Genomic DNA, 10,894 nt, shown 5'->3' with positions numbered 1-10,894 from the left:
CTGCAGGTTCAAAGAAAAATTATTATAGCTTTCTAGTACATTTCAAGAACCATTTGCACTGAACAGTATGCACTAACACGAGGCATTACAAATCCCTCATACCAGTTCGCTTAGAGGAAGAAATAGCATCAATGCTTTGGTCATTAGGCTTAGGGAATGCACTTGTCCTCAACTAGATGGTTAAGTCCTCTAGTACAGAGAGATTTCCTGGTCTCTGTACCCTACACACCACCTACTCATAGGCCCTCAATGCCAGCTAAGTTTTAGTTACAGTACCCAAAGAGGACTCTGAATATAGAACACAGACCAATTTTCTTCACCTTCAAAATAAGATTATTCAATGAATCGCCTCTACTCAGAATCCCACATTTACCTGCTTGTATTTCTACTCCATTATAAAATTTTCCCAAAAAAGATCAACAAGCATGAATAGCTTGTCTGCTCAGTTAGATGTTTCACTGGAATTTTTTAAATTAGCATTCTGGTTTCCTTATAAACGAGTATCTTATTAGATAGGCTAACATGAGTGCATCCCCACAATCTGATCAAAGCCAAGGACTGGGTACTGAACTGAGTGAGAGTGTACCAAGGACACCTGCCTTCTCAAGATGACCTATATTCCTTTAACTATCATATCTTTACTACGAAACATTACATTAAAAGCATGCTATCTTAAAAAAAAAAAAAAAAACTCAGTATGTTCACTGTATGACGGGTAGTGAAACTGCATCAAATAAATATAGTGCTTTACAATTTCAATGTCTGGTATATAACAAAGAGTGTATTTGTTACATGAAAATATAATGCCCTCCCAATACAGTAGTGTATTTAATGGATTTTCCAGAGGGAGGGATCAATCTGAACTGATGCAACCACATAACCAATCATCCCTTCCCTTCCTTTGACTAAGATCAGATATTTTCAAAATAATTAGGGTTGGAAGTATAGTCTGTAGCCAAGAAAACTAATCAGCTTACAATGGAAGGACCATTACTCTCCTGTTACTAACATGGTCCCTATGGTATATGACACCTCTGAGTTCTTACCTTCTCTTTGAAAGTCAGCACCGTTGTCTTCCCACCTCTCTAACTGTTCCTTCTTGGTCATATTTGTAGAGACTTCTCTTTCACTAACATCTCTGTATACATGTATGTTCCCCAGGATTCTGTCCTCGGCTTTTTTCCTCTGCGTGTCTTCCCATGGTCTTAAATAGTTGTATGTTAATTGCCACATACACCATCATGACTGAATCTCTAATAGTGACCATGAATACTGAGTCATCTAATAGGAATATGTATCGTACCATTACTTCAAATTCAATAATTCCAAAGAGATATCTTTCCTCTTAAAATGTGCTCCTCACCCTTCCCTCTGAATTAATGAACAATACTTCTGTCAACTAGTTCTGCAAATCAGCAGAAATCTGGAAATCATCTTCCTTCCTCACCAGTGTTTTTAAATTCTCTTGTATCTGTTCCTTCCTCTTCCTCTGCCAGTTGTCTATTTCATTTCCTCTATCCTTGTCTGTCTGTCTCCAGTACCATGTCCATCAGACCACTCCTCTCCAGTGCCACCAGAATGACTTTTCTGAAACATTACATAGCTCAGCTTAAAACTGTTCAGGGGCTCTCTGAAGTCCCAACCCTTAGCCCAGCACAGGGTGTCCTTCTCAATCTGGATTCTGTCCTACCACATCGTTAGCCTCAGACCCTGATATATTCTTCATGGGTATTCTTCATTATTGCCACACCCAGCTTGTCCCTACTCAAACTCAGGAACAGATTCAAATTTTTAAAAAGTTTTTGAGATATCTTGCTATCCAGCCTCTTAATGTTTGCTCAGAAACTGTGGAACCTAATAGATTTGGGTTTCCTGCTGTTTTAATATCTCATACAACCTCTTGGTAAAAACATCCTTCTAGTTTCCTGCTCCTATCTGACTTGCCTAGTGGTCCTGGCTATATTCCATGCCAGAGCCCTTCAAAGACACCCCTTGAAAAATACCCATATTTGGGGGTCCTAATGAACTCAGTACAAGCCTAAACTGTAGCAGCTACTGTACTGTATTATAATTATTGGTTTACTTGTCTGTTTTCCCTACTTGATTATGAGCTCTTAGACATAGTCCTATTTATCATTTACCTCATTTATCATTCCTTTCTACCCTAGCAAGTGTTGAATCAATATTTGTCAAATGAAACAATAAGTGACTACTCTGAGCTCATAGCTATAGACACATACTCAGTATACTCAGAATACAATAAAGAAAGTAACATAAAAAAATGAACTCTTTACATTCAGTCACTGCATTTTTAATTTAACAATACATTTTTATAGGGCACTTTCCTACATGCTATATGCTGATCATACATTAATGAATAAAGTAAGTACAGTCTCTGCCTTCAAGAGTTTATAATCAAGTGTGGGAGACAGAGTATAAACAAACAAATTGTGACGGGCTCTCTGAAATAACAGAGCAGTGGTGCAAGTCATGGGGAGGGGGGAGGGGGGAAGGGGGAGGGATACATAAACCTACAGTCAGCAAAGGCTTCCCCTAAGGAGGATGGTTAGGACTGAACTGAAAATGAGCCAGCTATGCAAAGGACAGGCAAAAAGCTGCTCCAAGGAAAAGCTATGGCATGTGTGAAGGCCAATGCAGAAAGAAGTTGGCATGTTTGGGGAACTGAAAATAGGTCAGTGTAGCTGGAGTACAGTGGCAAGACTACCATACAAGATGAGGTAGGAAAGAGAGGGGAAGGACCAACCTGTGAACGTCCCTTTAAGGCCATTATAAGGAGTCTGGATTTTGTGGTAAGTTCAGTGTGTAATGGGGAAGCCATTACAAGGCTTTATTTAAAATGGGTGTCATGTTCAGATTTATATTTGAAACATAACTGACCACTGGGTAGAAAAAAAGGCTGAAGAGAGAGGTATAAAAGTGAGGAGATCAGGGAAGAGGAAACTATAGAAATAAAGCCAGAGATTCTGGTGGCCTGGATGACAGTGGGGGCCGGGCAAGTAGAAGTGAAGAATTAGAGATTGAGGAGGGAAACCCTGGAAGGATGGTAGCGCCATTAATGCAGACAGAAGAGTGAGTAAAGAATAAGTTGGAAAGTAGAGGAAGATTTCAAGAATTTAGTTTTGGGGCGCCTGGGTGGCTCAGTCGGTTGAGTGTCCGACTTCGGCTCAGGTCATGATCTCGCGGTTCGTGAGTTCGAGCCCCGCATCGGGGTCTGTGCTGATAGCTCAGAGCCTGGAGCCTGCTTCGGATTCTGTGTCTTCCTCTCTCTCTACCCCTCCCCCACTCATGCTCTGTCCCTGTCTCAGAAATAAATAAACATTAAAAATTTTTTTTTTTTTTTAAATTTAGTTTTGAACACAAAGTTTGAGTTACCTGTGAAGCATTTAAGTACAATGGTTAGTTTTTGACTGGAGACGAGATTTGGGAGTCCTCACCTCCAGAGGGGTAAGTAGAGAGGGTTACAAGTCTGAAGGAAATCATTTAGGAAGTGAGTACAAAGCAGGAAAAGGGGACCCAACACTGAGCCCTCAGGTCTAATACATTTGGAGGTAAGCAGAGGAACCTACAAAGCTACATGCAGAGTACGGAGAGAAGGACCAGGTGAGCGCAATGTCACAGAAGCCAAGAGAGGAGTGCTTCCGGAGACAGAGTAGACAACTGGGCTGGGTGAGGCAGAGAGCTGCAATGAACTGAGGAGAGACAAAGGCCACTGGCTCTGGCTGGCACATGCAGTTTGTCGGCAACCTTGAAGTGAGGAGTAGGGCTGAGGAGGAGGGGGAAAGAAGACACGGAGAATTCCATCAGGTTCTACTTAAGTATAATAATCTTCATCCATTATTCATCTGCCAGTTCTGTGTAACAAGCCAAGAGCTAAATGTTGTATCTTTACAAATTTATAATAGGCTTATCTTAGATCCTAAGAGATTAAAACCAAATCAAATGCAGATTCTCAAGTTTGACTTCTCCTCCATACAGCTTACTTCTGACATTAAAAACAAAGATTACTTTTAGATTAGCTGTAGAATTCATTTTCATGAATTTTTATTCAAAAGCAAAAAATGTAACAGCAAAGATTTATAATCATTCCTCGCTTTGGGACAGTTCCTCTAAGATACAGTTTAACTTACTACCTCAAGCTCCTTACCCATCCAGAGAGAGGCACAATGTGTACCCCCTCATGCCTGCTCATGGACACCTCCAGCAACACTCCAGAATGCTTCCTAAAGTATATTCTGCAGAACGTTATTCCTATAATAAGAACTAAACAGCTCTGCGATCCTAGGTACCTGAGTTTATAAAATGCTACACTATATAATGTGCCTCCACTTGGAAAATGCTCATTAAGGGTGCTGATAAGTCCTACACAAAAGAATCTGCTTAATCTTATGAAACCAGGATTTCCCAAAGTTGCTTCACTACAAACACCTGTATTCACAAGTAACACTATTAACTTCATAAACAATTTTGCAAAATGCACTCTGGGAAAATACTACTTCTACAATTTCTCTGGGAAATTCCATTTCTAGGGCACAGAGTGTCATTCCTAAAGATTTTCTGGAAAATTTAACAAGGACAATTTACAAAATTTAAAAGGACAAAGTCCTTTGACCTTTTTTTGGGCAGTTTATTTATTTTTGAGAGAGAGAGAAAGAGAACGCACGAGTGGGGGAGGGACAGAGAAACAGAGACGGAGACACAGAGTCTGAGCTGTCAGCACAGAGCCTGACGCAGGGCTTGAAGCCACAAACCGTGAGATCAAGACCTGAGCCAAAGTCAGATGTCCAACCGACTGAGCCACCCAGGCGCCCCAACTTTATTTTTGCTATTCCTCTATTTTAATCCCAGTCTTCTAAATTAACTGTTTTCCTTTACCCAATTGGCCACTAGTGCTTTCCAAAACACAACTGTCACTTCCTACTCATTCTGTCTGCACTGTCTGCTTCTCAAAGTTGTATTCACAGAGATACAGATTTCTTGGTAATAAAGTGCTATATACAGGTCTATTTTTTAGATTGTCAGTGTGAATATAAATTTGTGGGGCTTTTCATTTACCATTTTTTTTTTTTTTAATTTTTTAACATTTATTTATTTTTGAGACAGAGAGAGACAGAGCATGAACAGGGGAGGGTCAGAGAGAGAGGGAGACACAGAATCCGAAACAGGATCCAGGCTCTGAGCTGTCAGCACAGAGCCCGACGCGGGGCTCGATCTCACGGACCGCGAGATCATGACCTGAGCCGAAGTCAGCCGCTTAACCAACTGAGCCACCCAGGTGCCCCTCATTTACCATTTTAAATGCATCTTTACAGGTATCAATATAGTCACTACTAATTCTGAAGCATAAAATATTGTATAGAGAACATTTTAAGATTTAACATTTACCTATGGAACTTTTGGGTTGTTTCTAGCTTTTCAGCATTTCAAACAGAACCATGATCATGCACTTTTTCCTTGAGAGGGGAAAAAAAAAAGACATTCTCCTCTCAATTTCACTTTATGGATTTACTGTTACTCCCTCATTATACATAATCAATACACAACTAATAAAGTTAACCCAGTGACAATCTCTGACAAGATCATAGCTAAATACTCTAGTCTGTACCCTCACACATGAGAAAATATATAAATTATCATATTACAAGAGAATAATATGACAACAATAGGTTCTTCTTCTTAGGACTGTTGTAAAGAAAAGACTGAAGAATGCCCAACACAAAATGAACACTCCATAGTAAACTATCATCACCACCTCCAGAACAAGGCTACACTCAATTACCTCATCCACCACATTCCAACCTTCTAGCATCTTTTCTGGACTCAGTGCTTGACAGTGAAACTAAACACCAGGGAGGTGGAGACAAGTGCAATTCTATGGCTAATTCAAGAAGAGTTAAGGCCCACTTTAGAAATGGCCAGAAAAGGGGCACCTGACTGGCACCTGACTGGCTTAGTGGGGAGAGCACATGACTCTTGATCTCAGGGTCATGAGTTCAACCCCCACACCAGGTGTAGAGATTACTTTTAAAAAAATGGCCAAAAAAAATAAGGCAAACTAATGTATATCCACACACAAGGGTGCATACCGAATCCTGGAAACCATATCCCTGATTTTTAAATAGCTGTAGTTGGGTATATAATATAAGAATTTGAAAAAACTGCTTTCAAAAAGACCAAGAAAAGTCACACACAACGATCTACGTATACCATCTTTGTGGTTTCAGATTACATCCCTGAAGAGTATGGGCAACTGGGGAAGTTTTCTGTTATAAACAGACTGATTTTATATCTTTACTGGTCTCCCCTTTATAATACTAAAAATAAACAAGGATATTTATCCAAATTCCTTTTTCTCCCACATTCTCACAAGAGAATCATACGCAGCATACTAAGAGCAACGTAAATGTTAAGCATCATAAAAACACAATTTAAACACATGCGGTCATCTTCCCCCAGCACCACCTACTCAGGAAAAGTTAAATTCCAGGCTGGAAGTTACAGCAATCCTAAATAAGGCTTCACTTTCTGCAGTAAAACTGACCTACTTCATCGTCCCCTCTTCACTGTGAAACTATACACGAACTGAGAAAGAAATGGGAATTATACAAAATTAAAAATTATTTCAATATATTCTAAGGATTTAGTCCTACTCCATAGGCACAAAAGACAGTGAAAATAATTACTACCAGCTGTAAAGTTGGTTATCAACTGTACAATATATAATACTTTAAAATGTGACTTCATAGCTAAGTGCCATCAACTGTTAAAATCTATTTCTTTGCCTAAACATATTCTTGTAATTAAACAAAAAGAATTCAGATATTCCTACTGTTTGCTCCCAAGGCCAGATTGCATCTTCCAGTAACAATATTCCACATGTGATTCCAGCAATATTCCAGCAAATATTCCACATGTGATTTACTATGAAATTTAAATCGGGATTATTTCACTGCTTAATTTCCCAAAAGCATAGCCTAAATATGTTTCCTTATAATTCAATATATCCTAAATCCTAATAATCCCTATATTTGTAGAGATGTGTATTGTTAACATAAAAAAAATGGCTGTTTTTCAAGTGGGTGGAAGGGGAGCTATAGTATTTAGAATAAGCACTAGGAACATGTAGTTAAAGCATAAACAAATCTCTAATATGTGCCCAGGATCATACCTAAGTTACCTTTTTCTATTAATTGATTTTGGTAAAATACTGTAAATTTTCTCAAAAGAGAACACTGACCAACCTTTATTTTTGGCTCTAAGTAGGGCTTTCTTCTCAAGCTAAAAAAAGTAGAATATTTTGATGGCTTCTGGTCAGGATATTATTTCTGCTTTGTGTCTTTGAAATACAAACTATAAAAATTACAGCTTTTTGAGTGATCCTTATCTTTTGAGGTTGGTCTGATTGCTGCAAACAGCCAGAATCCAATCAGAGCCAAATCCTGAAAATGAAGGGAATGACTAAGATGGTGTAGATCTGGATACATTATTAAGAACAGCCATAAAGGGTTATGAAGTCTTAAATTCTCTTGTATGTCACATAAATGGTCTCTCAGGGAAATTCCAAGTAAAGTGTTGGGAAAAAAAGTTACAACAATGGAAATCACTAAAGTGTCAAGAGAATTAGTACTTATTTACACGCAAAATTCTGCTGATTAAAGTTATTCTCACTCGCTACTATACATCATATACAATTTTAAGATAATAGTTCAGAGCTAACTAAAACAGTGCTTCAATTATTCAGTACTGTCTGTAAAAAGCATTTACTAAATATCTAAATACCAAATGGACCATTTGGTAACTATTTACATAAAAATATATAGCATACTTCCCTTCCTTCACTGGCAGAGGATACGAAATGAAAGTGTCCTTTGATGACTTGGAATCCTGCATTCCTGTCTAACTCTCCATCTGTAAAGTAGGGAAAGCAATCGTACTTGCTTCAGAGAGTTGCAGCAAGGATTAAAGTGCAAACACAGATGAAGTGCGTACAACACCACTGGCACGTTGTACATACTCAGTAAAGGGCTGGATTATTATTGCTCATGTAGAACGCCATCATTTTATGATTATTTATGGGGCCTGCCATATGCTTCCACTGGTACTGAGAAATTAATCAGAGAGGATGGTAACTAATACCATCAAGTGCACAAATGCTGTGCCAAGGGTTTTTCATAGTCTCTCTTAACGCCCCACCATTAGGCTCCCACAACAAAAACATGCTTTTGTAAGGCTTGCTATGATCTTTCCCCTTCAACCTTATTAACTACATCTTCAGAAATGTTCCCTTGATCTCTCCATGTCAGGTCATTGTCACAACTTCCTACCATTTCAAAGATATTATTACTATCCAGTGCTCATGACTTGGCTTTTCCCTTTTCTCTTTCCATTTCTTTCTTTTGGTGACCTTAATCCTATTTCATAGCTTCAACTATATCTTAAAACAAAAAACAAGAAGGGATTTTTAGAGATGTAGTCTTTTTATACATGATGAATCTGAAATGAGGAAAAAGTTGAATAACTTGCCAAGTTTAAGGCTATACACATGAAGGCCATAGTGACTTCTCTGCTGATGACACTAGCTTAAAACTCTCATCTGTAAATTCCTCAAACTACCAGTAGAATATCATCACCAGCAAATATTCAATATAGCTTATAATAAACCCCCGACAAAATACAACCACAGACTTGTCTTGAATTTCTTTTGCATCTCTTTTACAAAGCTATGTCTAAGAAGTAAAGAAAGAAAAAAAAAGCACCATACTGTTTCTACTTCAGCAAACAGTGTTTTTGTTGAACTGTACAGTAAGTATCTTGTGTTGAGTATTTTACAGTCTGTAGGTTTAAGTTCTAGAAATACTATAAGACTTTATCACCAAATGAATGAATACTCAACTTTACAACATGCACAAAAGATAAACATCTAAAAAAGCCTCAATTTCATCATCTATAAAATAAGAACAATGGAACTTACCTGACAGAGCTAAACATTAAATAATATTCATTTTATTTAGTAAAAGCTCATTAAATATTAGGGCGTGTGTGTGTGTGTGTGTGTGTGTGTGTGTGTGTGTGTGAAGAGAGAGATTACATTAGATTACTAAAGTAATGAACTCATTCATCAAGGTACTGTATGGCATACAAAGATAAATAAAGCAATTCCTGGCTTCAAGAAGCTTATCATTCACTTTAACAGTTGTGAAACTCACCTACTAATCCTGATTCTAGTGATCTGGAAAATGAGTAACCTGGTAAAAACAACTGGGAGTTCTAAAGAACAGGACTAACTCACCAAATGAACTTAAGAACATGAATTAATTATCCATTCCATGCTTGAGTTTTTATAAAAAGAAATTTCCAGATGTTAAAATTTCAAAGACATAGTCTTGCACAGTCCAAGAGAAGATTTCAAACTCAAAAGCTAAAATTTGTAGTCAGTTTTAATATTTTCACGTATTTGTTATGGTATCCTATTTTAAAGAAATATTGCAAATAAAGTATTCTTGAATCACATAAATGAACCTTCATAAACGTTATCAAAAAATTCAAAATATTTAGAAAATGTCAAAAAATGTGTAGAGGGGGCATGTCTGCATCATACTATTCATATTATCACTCTTCTAATCAGGTTTCCATCTTTCAGAGGACAGCTTTTAGTTATAAAACAGGTGGTGCATTTTTAATCATATAAGAAGCTTCCAGTTTCAAGGAAATTTTATTTTGATGTTCTTTCCTTTGCTATCAGATTATAGAGGATGAATGGCTTGAAACTGCTATTGTAATTACATGCCTTCTGTTGTCTCATCACTTCGGGTACAAGGGAGGGGCTATAAGACTTTAAAGCTCACTTTGAATTGGTAGCACACTGCCTGCCATCATTTCCTACCAATGTGCCATTCCAGGCCCAAGGATTAGTGGATTAGAAGGCTTTATCAAAATCTGTATTGTTTCTCTGAAGACAGGCCAAGTGACAAGGCTTGAGTATAAAAAGAGAATCATGCTAGTTGTGAACTGTGGCTAGTATTTCCCAGCCAGATTAAAAATGCTGTAAAACTGACATTTCTATTATGTTAGTGATATTGTAAATTGCTATTTAAAACAAGCCACTTACCATTTTTATTTGTTCGGCTGCTATTTACAGAAGAGAGTTTAGAAGCAGACAGAGCTGGATTCCTACTTATAAACTATCTGACCTTAAGCAGATCATTGATGCTCTGAGCCTGTCTCCACTATATGTATGAAAGAGAATTCAATAAATGGTAGCCATTATTGCTGACATCCTGAAACAACAAAATTCTTGATCTTCTACAATTACCTACTAGAATCTAAAAATATAAGAAATACCTGCATATCATCACTTATAAAATGACCTAGCATTTGAACTGACAATCTGTTAATAGTTTATGTCCCAAGAAATATTTGCTATAAATAATGTGGCTTTCCCAACCCTAAACTCAATTTAACCTCCTATTAGATAATGAGAACCATGAGGTAGATCTGAGATTTGGAAGACTAAGTTCACCAAACCTAATTAAAAATGCAATGCAATGTAAGAAATCTAAAATTTCAGTGACTTAATTAATATAGCCTATATGTCAACAAAATTCTTCAAATACTATATATTTCAGAAGTTGTATTTATTAAAATTAGGCAGTCCACACTTTAATTCACAGAGCCGCACATCCTTTTTTGGTATACAGACTAACTAAAATGATGCCTTAGGGAGGAGCGCCTAGGTGGCTCAGTCGGTTGAGTGTCTGACTTCAGCTCAGGTCACGATCTCACAGTCTGTGAGTTCGAGCCCCGTGTCGGGCTCTGTGCTGACAGTTCAGAGCCTGGAGCCTGCTTCGGATTCTGTGTCTCCCTCTCTCTCTTCCCC

General features: G+C 37.8%; 1 protein-coding gene across 6 annotated transcripts in view; it reads right to left on the bottom strand.

Annotated features, from left to right (window-relative positions):
- The window catches only part of BMP2K (BMP2 inducible kinase), a 129,328-nt gene that overhangs the window by 4,236 nt on the left and 114,198 nt on the right, over positions 1–10,894 (bottom strand). The gene's annotated exons all lie outside the window — the stretch shown is intronic.

Source organism: Panthera onca, chromosome B1 (assembly GCF_046562875.1).
Source record: "Panthera onca isolate mPanOnc1 chromosome B1, mPanOnc1 haplotype 2, whole genome shotgun sequence".
Taxonomy (NCBI): Eukaryota; Metazoa; Chordata; class Mammalia; order Carnivora; family Felidae; genus Panthera; species Panthera onca.
Note: the sequence above shows the minus strand (reverse complement) of the source record. Positions and strands in the feature narration are given on the sequence as shown.